This window comes from Schistocerca cancellata, chromosome 6 (genome assembly GCF_023864275.1).
Source record: "Schistocerca cancellata isolate TAMUIC-IGC-003103 chromosome 6, iqSchCanc2.1, whole genome shotgun sequence".
Lineage (NCBI taxonomy): Eukaryota > Metazoa > Arthropoda > Insecta > Orthoptera > Acrididae > Schistocerca > Schistocerca cancellata.
In genome coordinates this window covers 531,424,305-531,448,576 of record NC_064631.1, presented here as the reverse complement: position 1 = coordinate 531,448,576, position 24,272 = coordinate 531,424,305, and positions in this window count along the sequence as shown.

Below are 24,272 nucleotides of genomic sequence, written 5' to 3'. Positions count from 1 at the left end.
CGTGAATCACATATTGTTTATTAGACAAAATTCACACAGTTAGATTATATACATTAAAGTGAGACTTCTCTAAAACTTGGCCTCACCGTTAGTAGTAAGCACGTAAGAGTCCGACCAGAATGTTGGAAAAATCTACTCCACATCGCAGAGTAAACGGACGGCCAGAATATATCAGCGCTGATCAACTCCTGTCTTCTGCTCGTTTAGGGCCGTATCGAACACTGCCGGTTGTCCAAGGATTTCTTGTGGGTGGTCGTCAAGTTGCAGTTAGCTTGACACTTGAGCTCTAGTGACCACTAGTGAGGTGGCGTAGGGGACTGATGACCTCAGATGTTAAGTCCCATAGTGCTCAGAGCCATTTTGAGGTGGCGCAGTGCTTAGCTCACTGGACTCGCATTAGGGAGGACGACGGTTCAAATCCTCTTCCGGTCATCGAGATTTGTTTTCCATGATTTCCCAAAAACTCTGTAGGCAAATGCCGGGATGGTTCTTTTAGAAGGACATGACAAATTCCCTTACCCGTCCTTAAAATATTCAGCTGAAATGTTCCGTCTAATGACGTTTCACTCTATCTTCCTTCCCTTTTCCTGAGGCCTAAGGAAGTAAAAAGACTTTTTATTTTTATTTTTAGTGTATAGGAATTTGGTGTGTACACTGCGTAGCCAGTGCCATATTACATAAACAGTGTATCTTACACGTTACGAGTAGCTGACAACGAAATATAGTAAAGTTCTCTTAACAAATACTATTCGTTCAGGTTATTGGGGGAATTGGTAAAACGTTCGCAACCGATTGCTAGATGTGAGCACACATTTACATTCATGTACAATGTACTGAAATGTAGACAGAGATCTACAAATCAGAAATATTTTCTTAAAAAGTGTAGCTTTCGCCAACCTGAAAACTGATTTGAACACCATGACGCTTTTCTAGGCATAATCCTAAAGGAATTGGTTCAAAATCAAATGGCTCCGAGCACTATGGGACTTAACATCTGAGGTCATCAGTCCCCTAGAACTTAGAACTACTTAAACCTAACTAACCTAAGAACATCACACACGTCCAAGCCCGAGGCAGGATTCGAACCTGCGTCCGTAGCAGTCGCGCGGGTCCGGATGAAGCGCCTAGAAAAGGAGCCGAGTGGAAGGCTTAAACCAGAGGCTCAGACGATTCTGCGGAGATCTGGGGTGCAAATTTCTCGACTTACACTATAGAAATGTAGGGTCCCCCTGAATAGGTCAGGCGTGCACTACACGCCGGAAGCGGCTACAAGGGTAGCGGAGTACGTGTGGAGTGCACATGGGGTTTTTTTAGGTTAGAGAATCCCCTCCCTAGGCCCGACAAGACGCATCCTGAGACGAGGCAAGGTAGGAGTAGGCAAAATGCAACAGGGAATAACAATATTAATGTGCTAATAGTAAACTGCAGGAGCGTCTACAGAAAGGTCCCAGAACTGCTCTCATTAATAAATGGTCACAACGCCCATATAGTACTAGGGACAGAAAGTTGGCTGAAACCAGACGTAAACAGTAATGAAATCCTAAACTCAGATTGGAATGTATACCGCAGAGACAGGCTGGACAGTGAAGGAGGAGGCGTGTTTATAGCGATAAGAAGTGCAATAGTATCGAAGGAAATTGACGGAGATCCGAAATGTGAAATGATTTGGGTGAAGGTCACGGTTAAAGCAGGCTCAGACATGGTAATTTGATGTCTCTATAGGCCCCCTGGCTCAGCAGCTGTTGTGGCTGAGCACCTGAAGGATAATTTGGAAAATATTTCGAGTAGATTTCCCCACCATGTTATAGTTCTGGGTGGAGATTTTAATTTGCCGGATATAGACTGGGAGACTCAAACGTTCATAACGGGTGGCAGGGACAAAGAATCCAGTGAAATTTTTTTAAGTGCTTTATCTGAAAACTACCTTGAGCAGTTAAACAGAGAACCGACTCGTGGCGATAATATATTAGACCTTCTGGTGACGAACAGACCCGAACTATTTGAAAAAGTTAACGCAGAACAGGGAATCAGCGATCATAAAGCGGTCACGACATCGATGATTTCAGCCGTAAATAGGAATATTAAAAAGGGTAGGAAGATTTTTGTGTTTAGAAAAAGTGACAAAAAGCAGATTTCAGAGTACCTGTTGGCTCAACACAAAAGTTTTGTCTCAAGTATAGATAGTGTTGAGGATCAGTGGACAAAGTTCAAAACCGTCGTACATAATGCGTTGGATGAGTATGTGCCAAGCAAGATCGTAAGAGATGGAAAAGAGCCACCGTGGTACAACAACCGAGTTAGAAAACTGCTGCGGAAGCAAAGGGAACTTCACAGCAAGCATAAACATAGCCAAAGCCTTGCAAACAAACAAAAATTACGCGAAGCGAAATGTAGTGTGATGAGGGCTATCCGAGAGGCGTTCAATGAATTCGAAAGTAAAGTTCTATGTACTGACTTGGCAGAAAATCCTAAGAAATTTTGGTCTTATGTCAAAGCGGTAGGTGGATCAAAACAAAATGTCCAGACACTCTGTGACCAAAATCGTACTGAAACAGAGGATGACAGACTAAAGGCCGAAATACTAAATGTCTTTTTCCAAAGTTGTTTCACAGAGGAAGATTGCACTGTAGTTCCTTCTCTAGATTGTCGCACAGATGACAAAATGGTAAATATCGAAATAGACGACAGAGGGATAGAGAAACAATTAAAATCGCTCAAAAGAGGAAAGGCCTCTGGACCTGATGGGATACCAGTTCAATTTTACACAGAGTACGCGAAGGAGCTTGCACCCCTTCTTGCAGCGGTGTACCGTAGGTCTCTAGAAGAGCGTAGCGTTCCAAAGGATTGGAAAAGGGCACAGGTCATCCCAGTTTTCAAGAAGGGACGTCGAACAGATGTGCAGAACTATAGACCTATATCTCTAACGTCGATCAGTTGTAGAATTTTGGAACACGTATTGTGTTCGAGTATAATGACTTTTCTGGAGACTAAAAAATTACTCTGTAGGAATCAGCATGGGTTTCGAAAAAGACGGTCATGTGAAACCCAGCTCGCGCTATTCGTCCTCGAGACTCAGAGGGCCATAGACACGGGTTCACAGGTAGATGCCGTGTTTCTTGACTTCCGCAAGGCGTTCGATACAGTTCCCCACAGTCGTTTAATGAACAAAGTAAGAGCATATGGACTAACAGACCAATTGTGTGATTGGATTCAGGAGTTCCTAGATAACAGGACGCAGCATGTCATTCTCAATGGAGAGAAGTCTTCCGAAGTAAGAGTGATTTCAGGTGTGCCGCAGGGGAGTGTCAAAGGACCGTTGCTATTCACAATATACATAAATGACCTGGTGGATGACATTGGAAGTTCACTGAGGCTTTTTGCAGATGATGCTGTGGTGTATCGAGAGGTTGTAACAATGGAAAATTGTACTAAAATGCAGGAGGATCTGCAGCGAATTGACGCATGGTGCAGGGAATGGCAATTGAATCTCAATGTAGACAAGTGTAATGTGCTGCGAATACACAGAAAGATAGATCCTTTATCATTTAGCTACAAAACAGCAGGTCAGCAACTGGAAGCAGTTAATACCATAAATTATCTGGGAGTAGGCATTAGGAGTGATTTAAAATGGAATGATCATATAATGTAGATCGTCGGTAAAGCAGATGCCAGACTGAGATTCATTGGAAGAATCCTAAGGAAATGCAATCCGAAAACAAAGGAAGTAGGCTACAGTACGCTTGTTCGCCCACTGCTTGAATACTGCTCAGCAGTGTGGGATCCGTACCAGATAGGGTTGGTAGAAGATATAGAGAAGATCCATCGGAGAGCAGCGCGCTTCGTTACAGGATCATTTAGTAATCGCGAAAGCGTTACGGAGATGATAGATGAAGTCCAGTGGAAGACTCTGCAGGAGAGACGCTCAGTAGCTCGGTACGGGCTTTTGTCAAAGTTTCGAGAACATACCTTCACCGAAGAGTCAAGCAGTATATTGCTCCCTCCTACGTATATCTCGCGAAGAGACCATGAGGATAAAATCAGAGAGATTAGAGCCCACACAGAGGCATACCGACAATCCTCCTTTCCACGAACAATACGAGACTGGAATAGAAGGGAGAACCGATAGTGGTACTCAAGGTACCCTCCGCCACACACCGTCAGGTGGCTTGCGGAGTATGGATGTAGATGTAGATGTAGATGTAGATAGATGTAGAACCACTTGGCCACAACGGCCGGCACGGAATTGGTGTGCCCTTGCGTTACTCTGATGGTTGGACTGACTTGCCCAACCAGGAAGACCTACAGTTGTACGCGGATTCCGAACCACTCTGAAACTCGCCATTTTACACATTAGCAGACATTTCCAGAAGCGAAATAAGTGATAAATGACAGATAAACATTCTGGAAGTGATTGGGTACGATCTCCGGACCTCTGGATCAGTAGTCTAGCCTTTGAACACTGAGTCACCGAGACAAGCCCGCCATACGCCAAAAATATTTTTTTAACAAAAATGTACGAATTACATGATAGCGTGGCAAACGGTTTCATTCTGACTGATTCCATAAGATGGTGCAAGCTAAGAGAGAACGGCGCTCGATAAACTTCATCGTGACGTTGCCTATTGCAATCTAGTCACATTAATGTGATCACCGCCAATATTCGACGTCAGTGTGAAACAACTAATCGCCGGCGGCACGTGACAGCATTAGCAATGGAAGGTATATAAAGCGTGTCGAGTGACGCGGAAAACGGTGGAGTCGTTGTCGTAATGTGGAAATGGGGGACTTATCTAACACCCAAAAGGGTATGATCATTGGCTTTCGGCGCAAGGGTGTAAGCGTTTCCGAAACAGCTAAGTTTGTGCACGGTTCGCCCACCGTGGTTACAGTAGGCTATACCGTGCGTGACAAAATGGAGCTATCCAAAATCGGCGCCGAGGAAAGTATGGTGCATCATGGACCATATGTGATAAGGGTGAAAGACGGCTGCGGAGATGTGTACGGTTGGACAGACGTGCATCTGTTGAGCTACTGACCACCTGTATTAACCAGTGGTCTACCAACAGCGTCTCATCAACGACCGTAACAGAGAATGGGCCTCTGCAGCAGTTGCCCGGTTCATGCATCACGCCAGTGCCGTAACTGGGCATCCACTGAGTGGCGAGAGGTGGCGCCTTACGTTTTATTCTCCATTGGACAGATGCCCGTTGGCGTGTACGGCGTGAAACATTTGAAAGCAAACACCCTGCAATCAACAAGAAGCATTGTGGTCTGAGGAATGTCTTCGTGGCATTCTGTCGGTGATTTCGTCATTCTGGAAGACAGAATGGTTGACCACAAGCATACATCTATCCTTGGGGACAACTACTGCCAGTACATGCAGTTTGTTTTTCCTCGGCAGGATGCCACAAACCAGCCGGACAATCCAACGTGTCACACAGATCGCAGTGTACGCGCATGATTCGAAGACCATGAAGATGAGTTAACCATACTCCCGTGGCCACTAATCTCACCTTGATTTTAACCCAGACGAGAACCTGTTGGACCACCTCAGTCGGGCTCTTTCTCGCCTTGGATCCTCAACCGAGAAACGTAGCGCAGCTTGGCACGGGACAGGAGCCGGTATCGCTATAATTCCCTGTCGGCCCCCCCAGAAAATCACTGACTCTCCTCCTGCAAATCTAGCGCTGGAAAAGATGGTAGGCTTTCTCGATAGGTGGCCGTATTAATGAGTGTGGACGATGTATATCTCTACGCCCTGATATGGAATGGAATGTACAATTTTAGATGTGCTGTTAGGTCCCTCCGAGATCGTGATATAATCAGAAAGAATAGTAAAAAGTTTGTGGCAGTCGTGATTGCAATTATCATGGCTGCTCTTTTCACTCACAGCAAACTGAGATATGCTATTAGCTCCTAATCAGACTGCCTCCTTGAAAAGCGCTACAGATTCCGAAAAAATCCTAGAAGCATCACACACAAAATGTTGTTGTAAACGCTAACCAAATGTTATGTTTCATTGGCAGAATATTTAGAAGACACAGCAAGTCTACGAAAGAGATTAACTATGCTACGCTTGTCCGTCCCCTTCTGAAGAACTACTAGGCGGTATGGGATCGTTACCAGATAGGATAGAAGCAAGACATCGAAAAAAAATTGAAAGAAGTACAGCCCGTTTTGTACTATCGCGAAATATCTCAAGTGAATTGGGATGGCAACCATTAAAACAAAGCCGTTTTTCGTTGCTGCGAGAATCGCCAGCTTTATCATCTGGATGTGAAATTATTTTATTGACTCCTGTCAACATAGGAGAAATCACCAACTTAATACACTCCTGGAAATTGAAATAAGAACACCGTGAATTCATTGTCCCAGGAAGGGGAAACTTTATTGACACATTCCTGGGGTCAGATACATCACATGATCACACTGACAGAACCACAGGCACATAGACACAGGCAACAGAGCATGCACAATGTCGGCACTAGTACAGTGTATATCCACCTTTCGCAGCAATGCAGGCTGCTATTCTCCCATGGAGACGATCGTAGAGATGCTAGATGTAGTCTTGTGGAACGGCTGGCCATGCCATTTCCACCTGGCGCCTCAGTTGGACCAGCGTTCGTGCTGGACGTGCAGACCGCGTGAGACGACGCTTCATCCAGTCCCAAACATGCTCAATGGGGGACAGATCCGGAGATCTTGCTGGTCTGGGTAGTTGACTTACACCTTCTAGAGCACGTTGGGTGGCACGGGATACATGCGGACGTGCATTGTCCTGTTGGAACAGCAAGTTCCCTTGCCGGTCTAGGAATGGTAGAACGATGGGTTCGATGACGGTTTGGATGTACCGTGCACTATTCAGTGTCCCCTCGACGATCACCAGTGGTGTACGGCCAGTGTAGGAGATCGCTCCCCACACCATGATGCCGGGTGTTGGCCCTGTGTGCCTCGGTCGTATGCAGTCCTGATTGTGGCGCTCACCTGCACGGCGCCAAACACGCATACGACCATCATTGGCACCAAGGCAGAAGCGACTCTCATCGCTGAAGACGACACGTCTCCATTCGTCCCTCCATTCACGCCTGTCGCGACACCACTGGAGGCGGGCTGCACGATGTTGGGGCGTGAGCGGAAGACGGCCTAACGGTGTGCGGGACCGTAGCCCAGCTTCATGGAGACGGTTGCGAATGGTCCTCGCCGATACCCCAGGAGCAACAGTGTCCCTAATTTGCTGGGAAGTGGCGGTGCGGTCCCCTACGGCACTGCGTAGGATCCTACGGTCTTGGCGTGCATCCGTGCGTCGCTGCGGTCCGGTCCCAGGTCGACGGGCACGTGCACCTTCCGCCGACCACTGGCGACAACATCGATGTACTGTGGAGACCTCACGCCCCACGTGTTGAGCAATTCGGCGGTACGTCCACCCGGCCTCCCGCATGCCCACTATACGCCCTCGCTCAAAGTCCGTCAACTGCACATACAGTTCACGTCCACGCTGTCGCGGCATGCTACCAGTGTTAAAGACTGCGATGGAGCTCCGTATGCCACGGCAAACTGGCTGACACTGACGGCGGCGGTGCACAAATGCTGCGCAGCTAGCGCCATTCGACGGCCAACACCGCGGTTCCTGGTATGTCCGCTGTGCCGTGCGTGTGATCATTGCTTGTACAGCCCTCTCGCAGTGTCCGGAGCAAGTATGGTGGGTCTGACACACCGGTGTCAATGTGTTCTTTTTTCCATTTCCAGGAGTGTATAAGAGAAATAAGAGGTCGTACGGAAAGATTTAGGCGTTCATTTTTCCCGTGTCCTACACGAGAGTGGAAAGGTCAGAAATTGAAAGCAGTTCTGCGAACCCTCTGGCATACACTCAAACGTGAATTGCAGAGTAATCATACAGATGTAATTGTAGATTTAAACTGTACACCATTTAATAACGTCTCATTCAACATCAAAGCTTTTTTTTACGAAGTAATTTCTCACGGTACCTTATTTATTTCTTGTATTTTCCACAAGAGGCGATACATCTACGACGATTCGAAGCTCGTTCGTAGATTATCAGGAGAAGGTGCAATTGTAGCCCTGGTTTATCGCTGCTATCTTTCCTTCTGTCTGAAGCTACCTTCTGATCATATCTCAGTATATGCAGATATGGCACGATGGCCGGTAGAGATTGGCGATAAACCTTCAGAACACACATAGTTCGCAATTAGTCACAGTGGATGGAAAAAAGAAGATACAGGGTGACAATTATTGAATTATATGGAAAAAACGTAAATTAGTTACAAAATTACGGTGTGAACACACTTTATTCAACATACAAACGTCACTACAAACATTCGGGTATAGGTTATGACATGTTCTATACGCCTGCTGTCATTGGCGATGATGCGGTGGAGACGAATAGTAAAATTCTGCATGACCCACTGCAGTGTCGGAACATCGATGCTGTCGTTGACATTAAAGGCTGTTTTCAGCTCAGCAGTGGTTTTGGGGTTATTATTGTACACCTTATCTTTAATATATCCCCACAGAAAGAAGTCGCATGTGTTCAGAGCTGGAGAATATGACGGCCAATCGAGGCCCTTGCCAATGGCGTACCCCAGGACCAGAAAGCGGTTCTCAAAGTGCTCCTTCAGGATACCACCCTTCTGCTTCGATGGGTTCGAGCTCCGTCTTGCATCAACCACATCTGGCTGAAATCAGGGTCACTTTGGATAATGCTGATGAAATCATCTTCCAAAACCACAGTCACCCGCTGAGGATGAACAGACTTCTAGATCGCACACTTCCCACACTCCGATCCTCGGATTTCCTTTCAGTGAAGAAAAACATTTTCAAGGTCGAAATCTCCAGCTGACCGAACTCATGGCTGAATAGCGGTTTCACCACCTTGTAATAAGCTCCGCCCTCTAAAAGATTCCGTAGCACTTCAAAGCACACTTTTCTCTGAAGTATTCTATGTGCAGTTCAGACTGCGATACTTTGTTACCGCAGAAACCGTTTGTGTCGAGGACTTCACTATTGTGGATATATCCAGTGATGGCGACTTATTCGTGTCGCCTCGTTTTTATTCTTCCTTTGTGATACTGTAATTGATATTTTATGCATGTGAAAAAATCTGTGGACAGATATACTGTGAGGTCGTGTTAAAAGACTAATTGCTGTTCGAACAGAAGAAAGGAAATAGGGAAAAGAATGAGCAAAATTGTAGTCTACCACCAAGGAATAAATTTCAGTTCTATTCTGGACATTAGGAAAACTCACAATGGCAAATATGGACAGTGGTAGCGGCTTTCCCTGGTAATGTACGAACCAGTTTCGAATAACCACAGACACTGTGTCACTTGCTGGAAATATATGAAGCAGAGAGTGACAATTATTGAACTATATGAAATAAAGTCGTCATAACTTGTGAACGGTTTGCGTTAGGACGTTCAAACTGCACCTATGGCCACGGGGCAGAGGCATGATGGGAATTAGTATGCGCTGTATGGTTTGGTTTAGCGACGAAGCCTACTTTCATTTGGGGGACTGAGTATCCACATTTCGCGAACTAGAAGTTGCAAGCTAGCCTATGGTGGTGGCAGTTCTCTGTCTGCCGAATGACTAAAAGGTCATAACCATCAGACCCCAGAGGTGCGCTAGCTGGAGTGGCCAAGCGGTTCTAGGCGCTACAGTCTGGAAACGCGCGACCGCTACGGTCGCAGGTTCGAATTCTGCCTCGGGCATGGATGTGTGTAATGTCCTTAGGTTGGTTAGGTTTAAGTAGTTCTAAGTTCTAGGGGACTGATGACCTCAGAAGTTAAATCCCATAGTGTTCAGAGCCATTTGAACAATTTTTGAATCCAAGAGGTGCCACATTCATAAATACCGCAAGGAAATCTGATATTAACCGGTGGCCCCTGTGTGGGTCACCTCTGAGTAGTCTAAATAGACATAAAATTAATTTAATTACTCCAAACTCACAATAAACTAAATGGAATCGTAGGGAATGAGAATGGGTGTTGTTGAAAAGAACAAGGACCTACGGTATCGCAAAGAGATTTATTAACTAGTGTCAAGGTCAAGTGAGAACAAACATATAGACAGAAACTCGAACTGTGTAACATTGCATTAACACGAACTCAGCTTGGTTCGCAATAGGCTTGGGGAACCTAACTGGAATTTACGTGTAAATGAGACTGGCTACTATGAGTGGAAGGATGCCAACCTAGGCAAGTACTCTCTGCTATATCATTCAACTGACTGATGTCTCGCGTCAAAATATAATTAAGCATGCAATGGATACTGGGAGTGACTACTGCGAGTACATGGCTGCTATGAAAAAAGATGGTCGTGAAAACGATTGATAGGCTTTTGAATTTGCCGAAGCTCCACAACGTTACCGAAATAGCTGGTGAAAGACGAGACGCTATCATCCGCGTACGGATGCTGCCGAAATGTCGTACTGCGTGAGATAACTCCATCTCCGCTGGTGATTGTCTCAGGTCCGCGAAAATATAAGTTTCGTACGGGTGTCTAGAGTCTTTAAAAAGTCAGCTCTCCCCGTAGAAATGGAAGAACCCTAGTGACTGTACTCCGCGACGGTCGAGAAGCAAGTTCCCGTTCCTCCCTTTTGCTCAAAACCTTCCGAAAAACAGCTGTTCCCACGATGTTCTCGAATAAACCTGTCATGGCCCAGGAATGGTTACCGTGCTAATCATGTTTTCCAGCAAGGAGACCAGATATTCTTCAACCAATCACTGCAGTGCAGCACACATTCTGTTCTCCGAAAAAAAAGCACACAATTCCTGTAACCTTGAGGACGAAGTGCGTAGCTGTCTCTGAAACTCCTCAAGGGAAGACGAACAAACGTCTAGACGTTGCGGTTGTACCAAGAGCCAAGAGACACAAGCAATACAACGGAACTACAGCCGGCCTCTGTCGCCGAGCGGTTCTAGGCACTTCAGTCCGCAGCTGCTACAGTCGCAGGTTCGAATCCTGCCTCGGGCATGGATGTGTGTGATGTCCTTGGGTTAGTTAGGTTTAAGTAGTTCTAAGTCTAGGGGACTGATGACCTCAGATGATAAGTCCCATAGTGCTTAAAGCCATTTGAACCATTTTTTCGGAACTATAGGTACAATGAGACGTAACTGATAAACATGGGAAAGACACAGTCCAGTCCTGTGTTCCGGATATGTTGTTGGGGTGCAAATCACTATTCACTATCATCTTTACTCCACGATGAGGTTGAACACACATACGTATTTAAACGTGGAGGTGACTCAAACCTCTCACAACACGAAAGTATGACCCAAAGCACAGCGGCGAGGGCGGGCTCGGTGGCCTCCTTAGCGTTTCACGAATCAAGTGGTTCAAATGGCTCTTAGCACTATGGGACTTAACTTCTGAGGTCATCAGTCCCATAGAACTTAGAACTACTTAAACCTAACTAACCCAAGGACAAAATTGTTAAGGCTTTCGTGGCCACTTGTTGACAAACTGCCTATTGGCTTCTGTCTCGGGTTCTTCGGCCGACGTTCATCTAATGATTTTTCTGACGTTTCGCCAGCACGAGTGGCTGGCATTGTCAAAACTTCACCCTCCATTGCCGGTGGTGAACTGGAGGCGAGCTCGCGGCCGCAGACTATATGTACCTGGCGCGCCAACGTCCGAGGGCTTCTCCACGGTCATTTCCGGTGCGGTTCTCCTCTTGCTACCTGCGACGGTCGTTTGCTGCAGTACGGGAAGCCAGGATCCGTTTACCTTAAGGCTTTCCTCCTTCTTGTTGAAACTGTTCACGTGTTTTTGGATTTCTACAGCTTCTCTGAACAAGCGCGTGTGATAGTACTATCACAGCCCGATGCCACTTTACATGGACCCGCACACAGAATTAGGAGACCAGACTCCCACACAACATCCACTCACTAATAAAGCGGTTAGGCCGGCGCCAGGATGTCCGGCGCCGCCAGTTTCTAAAGAAGTGTCATTTCCCATTCAGCCACGGCGTTCCCACCCTCTTGGTTGGCCACTAGCGGAACAAGGCCGGCTGCCAGAATGGTAGCCCATAAACCACAACCCTACCAGGCCCACGGACCGTTTCTGTGACTCCAAAGGAATCCGTGAACTTGCTTGCAACTCGGGGAAAGTTCTAAAGATGTCCCCAATGCAGTGTCCACCTCCAGTGTCCAAAAGTCTGTGTCTATTGCCGAGTTTAATTCTTCCACTGCTACTCAAGTCACGCAAGTACAGTGAGATCAATCAGTGATTTACCCTAACCCTAGTAGTCCATCAGATTAATATCAATCAATTAAAATTTAGATACACCAAAGGCGAATGAAATTTTATGATAATTACCGAAACAAATTAAAGGGGAGGTGCCTGACGGGTATTACCATGGCAATCGCATGCCCAGAAGGCACCGCCGTCTTTCAAAGTCTGTTCGCTCTCAACGGGTGACTATGCGGTGTGCAGTGTCCAGTCACGGAAAAATTGGTGCGATATTCCTTGATAGCACGGTGACTACCAAACGGTATGTGAACGATTTGAAAAATGATTTCTTCCCAATTTCCAAAGTAACTCTGATTTCAACAAGATGTGGTACATGCAAGACGGACCACGATCCCATCGAAACAGGAGAGTGTTTGATGTTCTGGAGGAGCACTTCGGGGGTCGCAATCTGGCTCTGTATACCCAACGGCCTCTGGCATGGGCCTCGATTGGCCACCATATTCTCGGGATCTGAACACATGCTACTCCTTTTTCTGGGGCTATATTAAAGAAAAGGTGTACAGCAATAGCGCCAAAACCATTGTTGAGCTGAAAAAAGCCATGCAGAAGGTCATCGACAGCATAAATGTTCTGGCACTTCAGCGGGTCATGCAGAATATCGCTATTCGTCTGCGCCACATCATCGCCAAAAATAGCAGGCTTATCGAACATGCCATAACCTAAATCCCAATATCTGTAGTGATGTTTACCTGTTAAATAAATTGGGTGCATGCCGTAGTTTCTAACTAATTTACGTTTCATTCATGTAGTTATAGTTTTCACCCTTAAATAGGTTATAGTGGAATATTATATCGTAAAAAATTACAATAACTAGGGTTTGAATTGAGACGTTATTAAAACCAATTAAATGTTCACAATAGGTGCCATGTTCTGTATACAAGATGAATCTTGTTTTAACATTACGTTGCTATCCTTTTTCTGCCTGTGGATATTTCCAAACGCAGTTCTGTCTGTGATATAGCTAGTGCCATGTGAGAACACAACTTTAGAAAATCTGCACGTGCAGACTTGCCGACAGCAACTTATTTTGTAACACGTTCAATAGCTTAACTGCTGTTCAGAAATGCCTTTTAAGTCCTAGATTAATGTATTTAACAGCACAACGCGTCCTTTCACCTCTATGGAGGTAATAAGAGTGTTTACATTTCCTAGTACAAGACTATATTAAACCTAGTTGCAATGACAGTGACCAATATTACAGTAGGGGCCTGGGTTGGGACCCCCTTCTGTTGTTGGGATGACAGGGTGAGGAATGCTGTGCAGCAGGCCTGTTGGGGTACCGGGGCAGAACAATAATTTATTACTTTAAGGTTTACAACCTTGTGTTCTTGTCTGGCGGTGACCAGTGGGCTGACGATGTTACAGCAATCTTCTGAGGATGTCGCCATAGTGGCGTCCGTTCACGTAAACATGTTGTCCCCCGGGTGACAGGTCTCGATGTCAGTCAGAGTAGCCCATACAGCAGGCGTTGCTGTCCACAACAGCGGCTGCGTATTACAAGAGCACTTTTGTGGACATCGAATGGGTGTGCTGACAAGGGAAACTCCCCACTGCACCCCCCTCAGATTTAGTGGAGAAAGGGCCCAATGGGCAGTCCGTCAAAAACTGAACATAGATCAAGCATGAAAACAAGAGGAAGGTGTACTGAAATATGGGAAGAAAAGCAAAATAGAAACAATCAATGGCCCAAGGAGGAGAAGTCCAATATAGAGTACACTGAATCGGCAGGAGCGGTGTGGTTAAGTGGTCACGATGTTGGGCTGCCAAGCGGCTGAGCTGTACTCAAACCACCATCGTGCCAATATTTTATTTTATTTTATTTTTTCGCTGTTCACTTTATTCAAATTTGTGTTTGTGTCGTGGTGTAACGTCCGTTTGCAACAGCTAGGTGTAAGGCAGGGACCTATAATGACAGCTGAGACTGCACAACTACCCTGTTAGCAGCCGAAAGGAAGCGGCCTTCGAATGGGAACCGCAAACGTTTCATGACAAGGCGATACGTCAACCGAATCCTTCACCGGAAAACACACCTGGTGCGTCATACACAGCATTAGTGACAGTACGTGTGTCATATGATAAGAATCTCTCATCGACACATAATTTGTACACGTGCTGAGTGAGTGAGATATGTCTCCTTGCCTAATTTAGGGGTTCGTATGAATGTAAATTTGACCACACTCACCGAAATAATGAAAACATAATAGTTTGTCACATAAACTGCAACAAATGAATGCGTCAGTTTCGCAGACAAACGGTTTCTCTGTGCTCTGTCAAAACGTATGTTTTTAACGTTTTTGAAGTTGCGTTCCGTTTTGGAAGTTTTAACTCTTGAATTACTTTGTTGTAACATAGTTCACACACATTTATTTTCTGTTTTCATTTCTGGGTGACGTCTATATGGTATCTCGTCTGCTCTCACTATTCATCATGTTAACTTACGACGGTAACGTATTTTTATCCCATGACTCGTATTCTATAACCAGTGCGTAGTATGACAACTGCCACGGCTACGGAAAGAGAACAAACATTTCAATGATCGGACGGACAGTTCATAATGTTGTCAAAAAGAAAATAAATAACAAGAAATAACTCAATGGAGATCCGAACATGGCTTATCCGCTTAATCGTGCGATACCGTGACCACTTAACCGCAACGCCCTTCCTGTTCATCTTCCCCCAATATTGCACTTGTTAAGCTTCGACCGTTCGCTGTTTCAGTTTTGCATTTTTTTACAGGGCTGTACATCTTCTTCCTATTTTCATACTTGATCTGTGTACAGTTTTCGACGGCCTATCCACAAGGCCACCTTACCACTAAATCTGAGGGGAGTGCGATGTGTCTTTTCCATGTCAGATAATACCTCAGTAACCCTGCATGGTATGGAAATGAACAGTAGCATGTCTCTTTGACCAGAGAAGGTCACCTTGTCGATGACTCTGCTTGCAGGCAGGAGTTAGAAGCAGCAGCTGTTACTGCGTCTCCAGAATACTGCGACAGGTTGTAGTGGGAAGAGGTAGAAGGCACTGTATTAAGAGTCGTCTGAGCTTTCCAAATAATTTATTTGTTTCCACCACAGTGCCCCGTTCACATCAGTTCGCGACACAGGGCCCCACAATGCTGAGGCCACTGCCCCAGTGACCAAGTGCAAATCTCTGCTGTGTGTCAGCCTTGTAGGACGGCGTCGCCAGGGCTGAGCTGGCAGCCAGCTCAGCACTCAACAGTTAGAGTCCTGCAGGACCGAGTAAGCGAGCACAAAATACGAGATGGGGCGAGCACACCCTAACTGGATAGGCTGCCCGCACTAGTTCTAGTGACCGAGCATAGAAGCCGTGACCGAATACGTAGCACGCAACTTCAAACACATTACACGTGTCATTATCCGTGTGAGACTGCAGCCAGTACGGGCTTCTCATATTTGGTGTCTCTCTCTCTCTCTCTGCAATCATGCAGTGCGAGGAAACCAGTGCAGTAAGACGTAAGATTGAAATCAATGTTCACACGTTGAACAGACGGGAAGGTCTAAAAAGCCAACTACGGAGCATATTTTTGGTGGTTGTAGACGAAAACAGTGCGTCTACTGGGTACGTATCGTGCATAAACTGCTCCACATTATTGTGTTTCCAATCGCGAACCACTCTTTTAAAGAAACACAGTTGCAAGAAACCTCACAAAGATACAGCTCCTTCAGGAATACCGGCAGTAATAAAAAATAGTATTACAGCAAAGTGTGTTGCAATGTGTGCTAAAGATATGAGAATTTTTAATGCTGTTTGCGGTGAAGGTTTCAGAGAACTAGGCCAAGAATTAATACATCTAGGTGCGCATTATGGAAAAGTTAACGTGGCAGATGTCATGCCACATCCCTCTACTATAAGCAGACATGTCAAAGAACAAGCTGATGCAATACGAAACAGTATAATGCCTTCTGTTATAGCGGAAGTTATTAATAAAACATGTGCTGCGACAGTTGACATGTGGACTGATTCACATAATCAGGTGCACTATTTGACGCTTACATTTCATTACATTAACACAGATTGGTCTCTTGTGATCAATGTTTTATTTACAACAAAATTCCCGGACGTTAGGAAGACGGGAGTAAATATTATAAAAGAGAGTGCTCTATGAATTTAGCTGTGTAACGTACCCGTTCTTGGAAACGTTACTTTTGTATTAAAAGAAAGAGAGAGAGAGAGGAGTTGGATTTGTACAGCACAGAGCAGCGAGCCGGGGCGAGGCGAGGTGAGACGTCGGCGGTGACCGGTCATGCTCGGTTATCCGCGTGTCCGGAATCCGGACTTCAGACATGGGGCGAGTACGTGACCGAGCCGAGTCGTATGGGGCCGGACACGAGCTGCTCGGTCCCCCCGTCAACAGGCGAGCCGTGACCGGTCAAACATGGAGCGTTGCAGCACTCTATCAACAGTCTTCGTCCCTGTTGACTCAGCGCTGTTCCGCTGGGAGCCACCGAGCGGCCCACTGTATCCTTCCTTGTCGGTGTAGCTGAGATCGCGGCGACCACATCTAGCATCCGAATCTGCGGCCCTCGCCTCGGGATGCCTCCAGCGTGTGTTGAAAGCTGTGACGACTGCGTGCGGTAGCGAGCCGAAGAGTGGCCCGCCACTGACTGGCTGGCTGTGAACCCAGCATCGGCCTCAGAGGGTCGAACCAGCGACCTCCCGTGAACTGGAACGCTGGCGCCCCATCTGCTGCTGTGTGTAGCTGGTGGGGTGACAAGCCCCGCTGTCCAGGAGAGCTGCCACACTTGAATGAATCTCGTTAGAAAACGGCATCTATTTATACTTAGCTGTGTGCCCCTGTTTTGCTAACGCGCCACTCCGAGGCATGTATTCGCCACACCTAGGTTGCGCCAGTGGGCCCTTTCTGCCTATAACTTGCGCCATGCAAACAGCTGTGTTTACACTTTTCAGTGGTTCGATGGCCCTGTGGCCTCCATTCTATTTCGCAACCGTTGGTATTCGTAACTCACTGTCAACAGGCCCGCACCTGGCTGTAACTTGTGCACTCAGAAACGTTGCACCAAATCTAACTTTCCTATTTTAAACTGTGGTCCCGCTACAAGGTGGACGGTGTGCCAAACACCATTATTCGTTTCAGAAAGCCGGGGTTATGAGTCTCTAAATTTTCTCATCAGGGACTGTGAGGTCGCCTGTTCACAGCGATCAACTACAGCAGACGAAACAGGCAGTATTTTCGAAGGCGCAAGTTCAAAATGGTTCAAATGGCTCTGAGCACTATGGGACTCAACATCTTAGTTCATAAGTCCCCTAGAACTTAGAACTACTTAAACCTAACTAACCTAAGGACATCACACACACCCATGCCCGAGGCAGGATTCGAACCTGCGACCGTAGCAGTCCCGCGGTTCCGGACTGCAGCGCCAGAACCACTAGACCACCGCGGCCGGCAAAAGGCGCAAGTCATCTAGGCAACAGTACCAGCTCTTCACAGGTTCGGCCTTGTAGCTGGTGTACTGCGACACAATACATGGGAAGGCTCGAAAATCTGATTTATTATTGCTCGGCTAAGGCAATGACGTTTGTGTGGACGGCGATGACCGAATGTGGCCTTTGTCCTAGGCTCTTCACCACCCCTCTATTTCGCTAGAATGGCTTTCAGGGCTTCAACTTGTTGCCTTTGTGCCATGTCGATATGCTGATTCGTGTTCTTGTGAAACTTACACTCTCTCTTGCGTAAACATGCTGTGCTATTAGAATGGCGTTATGACTTATCCTCGCTGAGGTCATGTCGCAGAGTTTACGATTCAAGACTCTGGCTCGTGTGAGGGTGCGAGGTGAGGCAATATCTTATGGGTTAGCTCTGCTTTTTACCATGTCGTCTTTCTGCCTGTTTCTCTATCTGATTGCGACAGGGGGTTTGGCCTGGCTTGCCCCGATTTGGTGCTGGCCGGGGAGGACTGTGGAAAAATTTTACATTTCCTCATAGTACATTCTGCTGAGTAACATTACGTTGACCATATAGGACGGTCCTCTGAAACGCGATTTTAGGAGCATATTTAATGCCAGAAGAAGACAAGTTTCTCTGAGCACATTACTACAGGAAAACATTCTGTACGAGACAGTAACCACGACATGCAAGCGTTGCACATGGCACACAAGAGAAATTTGATCGCAGCACTGGCACAAATATAAATTTATAGTAAAACGTAAAACTTTCCCAGGTTTAATACTCAACGAGCAACGCGAGTTCAGTCAGAACTATTACTTTAATGTTTTTGATGATCGTGCAAATTAAGAATTCTAATATTATTTACGTGCAGACAGACAACAAATCAAAAATTTAAAAGTGGTCTACACGGAAGACCGTCAGTACAGTGCTGGATCTCTGACAGTCTAACTAAGATGCATCAGTGCAGAACAAAGCTGGCAATGAGCTTGAGGGATTACACGGGGATGGCGCCGAAGTCTTGCAACATGGTGATAAGTTTCCCCGACCACACTTTGTCAAAAGCCCTTACCACGTCTAGGAAGAAGGATGTTGTGCAATTTGAACACTTGATGTTGCAGGCGACGAATTCCGTAAAGCGGAGAAAATGGGGCTCTCAGAGTGAGGGCTGGAAGGCGAATGGATCACGTCGCAACTCGCCGGTGGAGAATAATCCACTCATAGACTTCGAACATCATTGTAAGCTACCTGACTGGCCGATGGTTGTGTTGAGTCCTTGTCTGGTTTTGGAATAGCGACTATCCACTCTGCACCGTCTTCCCCATGGACCACTGCGCCCATCCTTCGACATTGCTACTGCCGAGTACGCCTGCCACCTCAGTCATCTTTAAAGACCTTTGCCGTTAACAACTGTTTTAATATTACTTTGAAACACTCAAAATTCAGTTTTCATTTATTCAAAATGGTTCAAATGGCTCTGAGCACTATGGGACTCAACTGCTGTGGTCATAAGTCCCCTAGAACTTAGAACTACTTAAACCTAACTAACCTAAGGACAGCACACAACACCCAGCCATCACGAGGCAGAGAAAATCCCTGACCCCGCCGGGAATCGAACCCGGGCGTGGGAAGCGAGAACGCTACCGCACGACCACGAGATGCGGGCGCGCTCGGCCACTCCGGCCGGCATTTATTCAAGAACACAAAATACAGTTCTTTGTTTGCACTCTAAGTAGCTACTGTACGATAATTAGTTCTGTTATCTTGACAGATTTTTTATGTTTATACCAATGAACCAATCAGTGATTCCCAGGTGCTAAATAGGTATGAGAACTGGATATAAGTCCTAATCTGGGATGTCCCTGGGAACTGCGAAAGGACGCAAATTTCGGTACCTCATTGCGAATTCGTCCATTTTGAAGGCACTTATCTCGAAATTGTAGCAAGTCATCTAATATGTAGAGGGGACACGTTGTTACCGAAAATCTCGGACAGCTGTTGATAGCTTTATTTCTAATTTTCACATGATACAGCAACAAACGGTCCTGTCGTAAATCAGTTACAACGTATTTGAACATCCAATCTTGACCCTTCTTTATTGTTGCTGCAAATGGGATCCTGATTTGCTTAGACTGAATGGGTAGGCCAGTTGATCGGGTCGTGATGGAGGCCTCTAGAATAATATTGGTTTGCAAATATTTAGCCTGTGAAAGGGTGACACCCATAGGTTTTCGGATTATCATTAGTAAATATTTACCCTTCAAATCGGTAGCACTTCATACTTCCTTAGGATTCAGTTAGCTAACATTTTCTATTCTTTGTATATCTACAAATCTATAAATATTAAGCCAACATACTGGAACTTCTGATATTCATACTTCCTTAGGATTCAGTTAGCTAATATTTTCTATGCTTTGTATATCTACAAATATATAAATATTAAGCCAACGAACTGGAACTTCAGAGTTTCGCATGATTCAGATTGACTGATAGTTCTTCCACGCAATATTTTTGAATACCAGTTTCTTAATATAAGGTAATCTATAAATAAGTATGAGAACTGGATATAAGTCCTAATCTGGGATGTCCCTGGGAACTGCGAAAGGACGCAAATTTCGGTACCTCATTGCGAATTCGTCCATTTTGAAGGCACGTATCTCGAAATTGTAGCAAGTCATCTAATATGTAGAGGGGACACGTTGTTACCGAAAATCTCGGACAGCTGTTGATAGCTTTATTTCTAATTTTCACATGATACAGCAACAAACGGTCCTGTCGTAAATCAGTTACAACGTATTTGAACATCCAATCTTGACCCTTCTTTATTGTTGCTGCAAATGGGATCCTGATTTGCTTAGACTGAATGGGTAGGCCAGTTGATCGGGTCGTGATGGAGGCCTCTAGAATAATATTGGTTTGCAAATATTTAGCCTGTGAAAGGGTGACACCCATAGGTTTTCGGATTATCATTAGTAAATATTTACCCTTCAAATCGGTAGCACTTCATACTTCCTTAGGATTCAGTTAGCTAACATTTTCTATGCTTTGTATATCTACAAATCTATAAATATTAAGCCAACAAACTGGAACTTCTGATATTCATACTTCCTTAGGATTCAGTTAGCTAATATTTTCTATGCTTTGTATATCTACAAATATATAAATATTAAGCCAACAAACTGGAACTTCAGAGTTTCGCATGATTCAGATTGACTGATAGTTCTTCCACGCAATATTTTCGAATACCAGTTTCTTAATATAAGGTTTTCTGCAAAAACTGCCTGCGAGAAAGAAAAAAAATAGCAACACATTGTTGTGAATAAAAGTTTTCTTTTAAATTATAGATATGGAGAAACAGTGTGTATGGGAGAAGCGATATGTCTAACGGTTTAAATGCCTTGTTGTTGTAGCTAAAACTGAGACCACACATTTCCACGGCACATCACAGAAGTTTCTTCCCGTAGTCAATTTTAACAGAACACCCGTAATTTGTGACTAAAAAATGTATGCCGCATGTCCATCGGATCATTTGATAAAAAACTGAAGGAAATTGGTGAAGAACTTTCTGAGACTTTTGCTAACAACGTTTTCGCTTTGTATATTAGCATACCTACATTCAGGTACTATATAAACTGACAAAAAAAACCACAGTACCAACAAAAGGTAATTAATGTAGAGTAATTAAATTTCGAGAATTATATATTTACGTGATTTACAATGCAAGATCAGATGTTAATGTAAGTGCGAGATAGACTATTGCAAATGTGAAATGCTCGCACATTAATAACCCGTATAACCGCCAGAATGTCGACTGAAAACATGAAAACGTTAAGCATGTACAGATGTCGGATGTCAGTTTGTGTGACGGAGTACCATGCCGGTTGCACTTGGTCGGTCAATACAAGGACAGTTAATGCTGGTTGCGGATGACGCTAGGGTTAGAACCCGATGACGTCGCATATGTGTTCGACTGGAGACAGTTCTCGTGATCGAGCAGGCCAAGACAAAATGTCGACACTCTATAAAGCATAATGGGTTACAACAGCGGTATCTGGACGAGCGTTATCCAGTTGGAAATCATCCCCGGACTGCTGTTCATGAATGGCAGCACAACAGGTATAATCACCGGAGTGCCGTACGAATTTGCAGTAAGGTTGGGTGGGATAACCATCAGAGCAGTCCTGCTGTCATACGAAATCGCACTCCAGACCGTAACTCTTGTCCCGACATGCCCACAAGACCCAATTTTGTCTCGACTTTACAAAATACTGTAACAAACTTGGCTCATGTACTGAAGTAAAACCATTTGATAGCGTAACATGTAAATGCAGCCACAGTTATTTTTAGTTATGTCAAAAAGTTTATGTTGACGAGGTCATCTCACAGATGGCGTTACATGTTGCGTATCCTGTATCGACGATGCAAGCACCTTCTCCATATAGCGCCACCATTCGAGAAAATACCCGACTTCTCCAATATACGGGGCTGCACCACGCGGAAGGATCGGGCAGTTCCCATTTGAATAGCGACGTTATAAAACGATTCTTTCTAAACGTAATACGAACAACGAGTGTCAGATTGTAATGTCTGAGGTGTTTACTACAGGTAAGCAGGACGTGACGTGTATAGTGACGTGTAAGTCGAAGGTTAAATTTTTATTATAGAATGTTTACCGTTTAATGAACTTATCATAACTTACGAAAATGACTAAGCTGAGTTGGATGGAGTTTTATAAATACGTGAAAGGCTTGCTGAAAAAGGTGAAATTTTCCGAAGAATATTTTGTACCTACTACTTGTGCGGCAACAAGTCCTATGTAATTGTGGTCTGAGTAAAAGGTAATTATGTAAAACAAATTTTTGACTTCATTTCTACACCACCATCTCAGAGTGTCATGAAGAGGATCACAGATAGAAATGACAACCATAAGCACACAGACAGGTTGATTGTGAGGCTCTCAGCTGCCCTCCTTCTATACAACATACGGCCGTCACTGACACCGAGGCAGAACCAGCTTTCAACACAACAGACCTCCACGTTGCCACCATATGAGCTCTCTGTTGACACCACTGAAGTCACGAATGGCTGTGGTTTGGGCTCAGTGAAATGCAGGCTACAGGGTGTTTGGCTAGGAGCTGCACTTGAGGTAACTGATTTATAACCGTTGGTTGCGCCAGCGTGGTGCCAATTGTTGCTCAAATTGCTGCTGCAGATACATTACGATGTGCCAGAGCCACACGCTGGACGCGATGGTGTTCCTTCTCGCTAATGCCACGTGGCCGTCCGAAGCCTCGTCATCTTCCGATCGTACACTCTCGTGACCACCCCTGCTAGCAATCGTGTGCAGTGGCTTCATTCCTGGGAAGTCTTTTTGCAGTATTGCAGAATAAATCTCCAACTTTTCGTGACATCATTACAGGACCTCTTTCAGACTCAGTGAGATGTAGATAATGGCGTCTTTGTCGCCTTAAGGGGAGCCGGAGGTGGTCAAGTCCCAAAAATTACGATTTTTTTTTCTACCGAAAATTAATTGGAACATTCCTCTTTAATGTAAACTTTGAATTATTGTTCTACTCGCCCTAGAAGTTATTACCATTTTCCCCCACGCCTGCAGAGGAAATGGGCGGCCGCTGAATGCATCTAACACCCTCTCGTGGCTTCCTGGCGAACTGCTTGGGATTTTCTCGGCCTGTTACGCATACAGCGCCTTATGTTACGCATACAGCGAGTGTGCAAGGGTTGTCTACATTGTTTTCTGTGACAAATGAAACGCCAAGAGCGCGGAACATCGTCTCTTTGCTTTTTACCGATTCGAATTAGTTCAGTGTTGCGCCTGTTCTTGTGTAAAGCGTTGTTCTGGTTACGATGCCAAGTTTTAGTAACCGTATATATAAGAAGAGGAAGAACGTAGGGAAAAGAAAATTAACACTAATACCAAGTTCCGACGCTACAATTACTGAAACAGTGCGTTCTTCTGCTAAGCAACACATGGCCGGCCATAGCCCTGTGACATCTTCTAGCAAATACTATCTTGGGGATGGTGACTCCAAAGGTTTCAAGACTATAGAGGAACTGAAACCATATGGAAATGAATTTGTAGTTGAAAAGTTGGAATGCATTGGGCATGTGCAAAAGCGTATGGGTGCACGGCTTCAAAGGCTCAAACAAACTTTGGGTTCAAGTAAGCTCAGTGATGGAAAGACAATAGGAGGGAGAGGCAGGCTTACTGATGAGGTGATTGAACGTCTACAGAGATACTATGGGTATGCTATAAGGCAAAATACTAGTAATGTTAGTGACATGCAAAAAGCAGTGTGGACATTGTTCCTTCATACTGCCTCTTCCAATGAATATCCTCAACACAGCCTGTGCCCAAAAGATTCCTGGTGCAAATATAATGCAAAACAGGACTATGATCACAAACATGGTTTGCCAGCAGCTGTGATAAATGCAATAAAACCAATTTTTCATGACTTAGCACAGCCAGAATTGTTACACAAATGTCTACACGGAAAAACACAGAATCCTAATGAGAGCGTAAACAATTTGATTTGGAAAGTGATTCCTAAAAGGG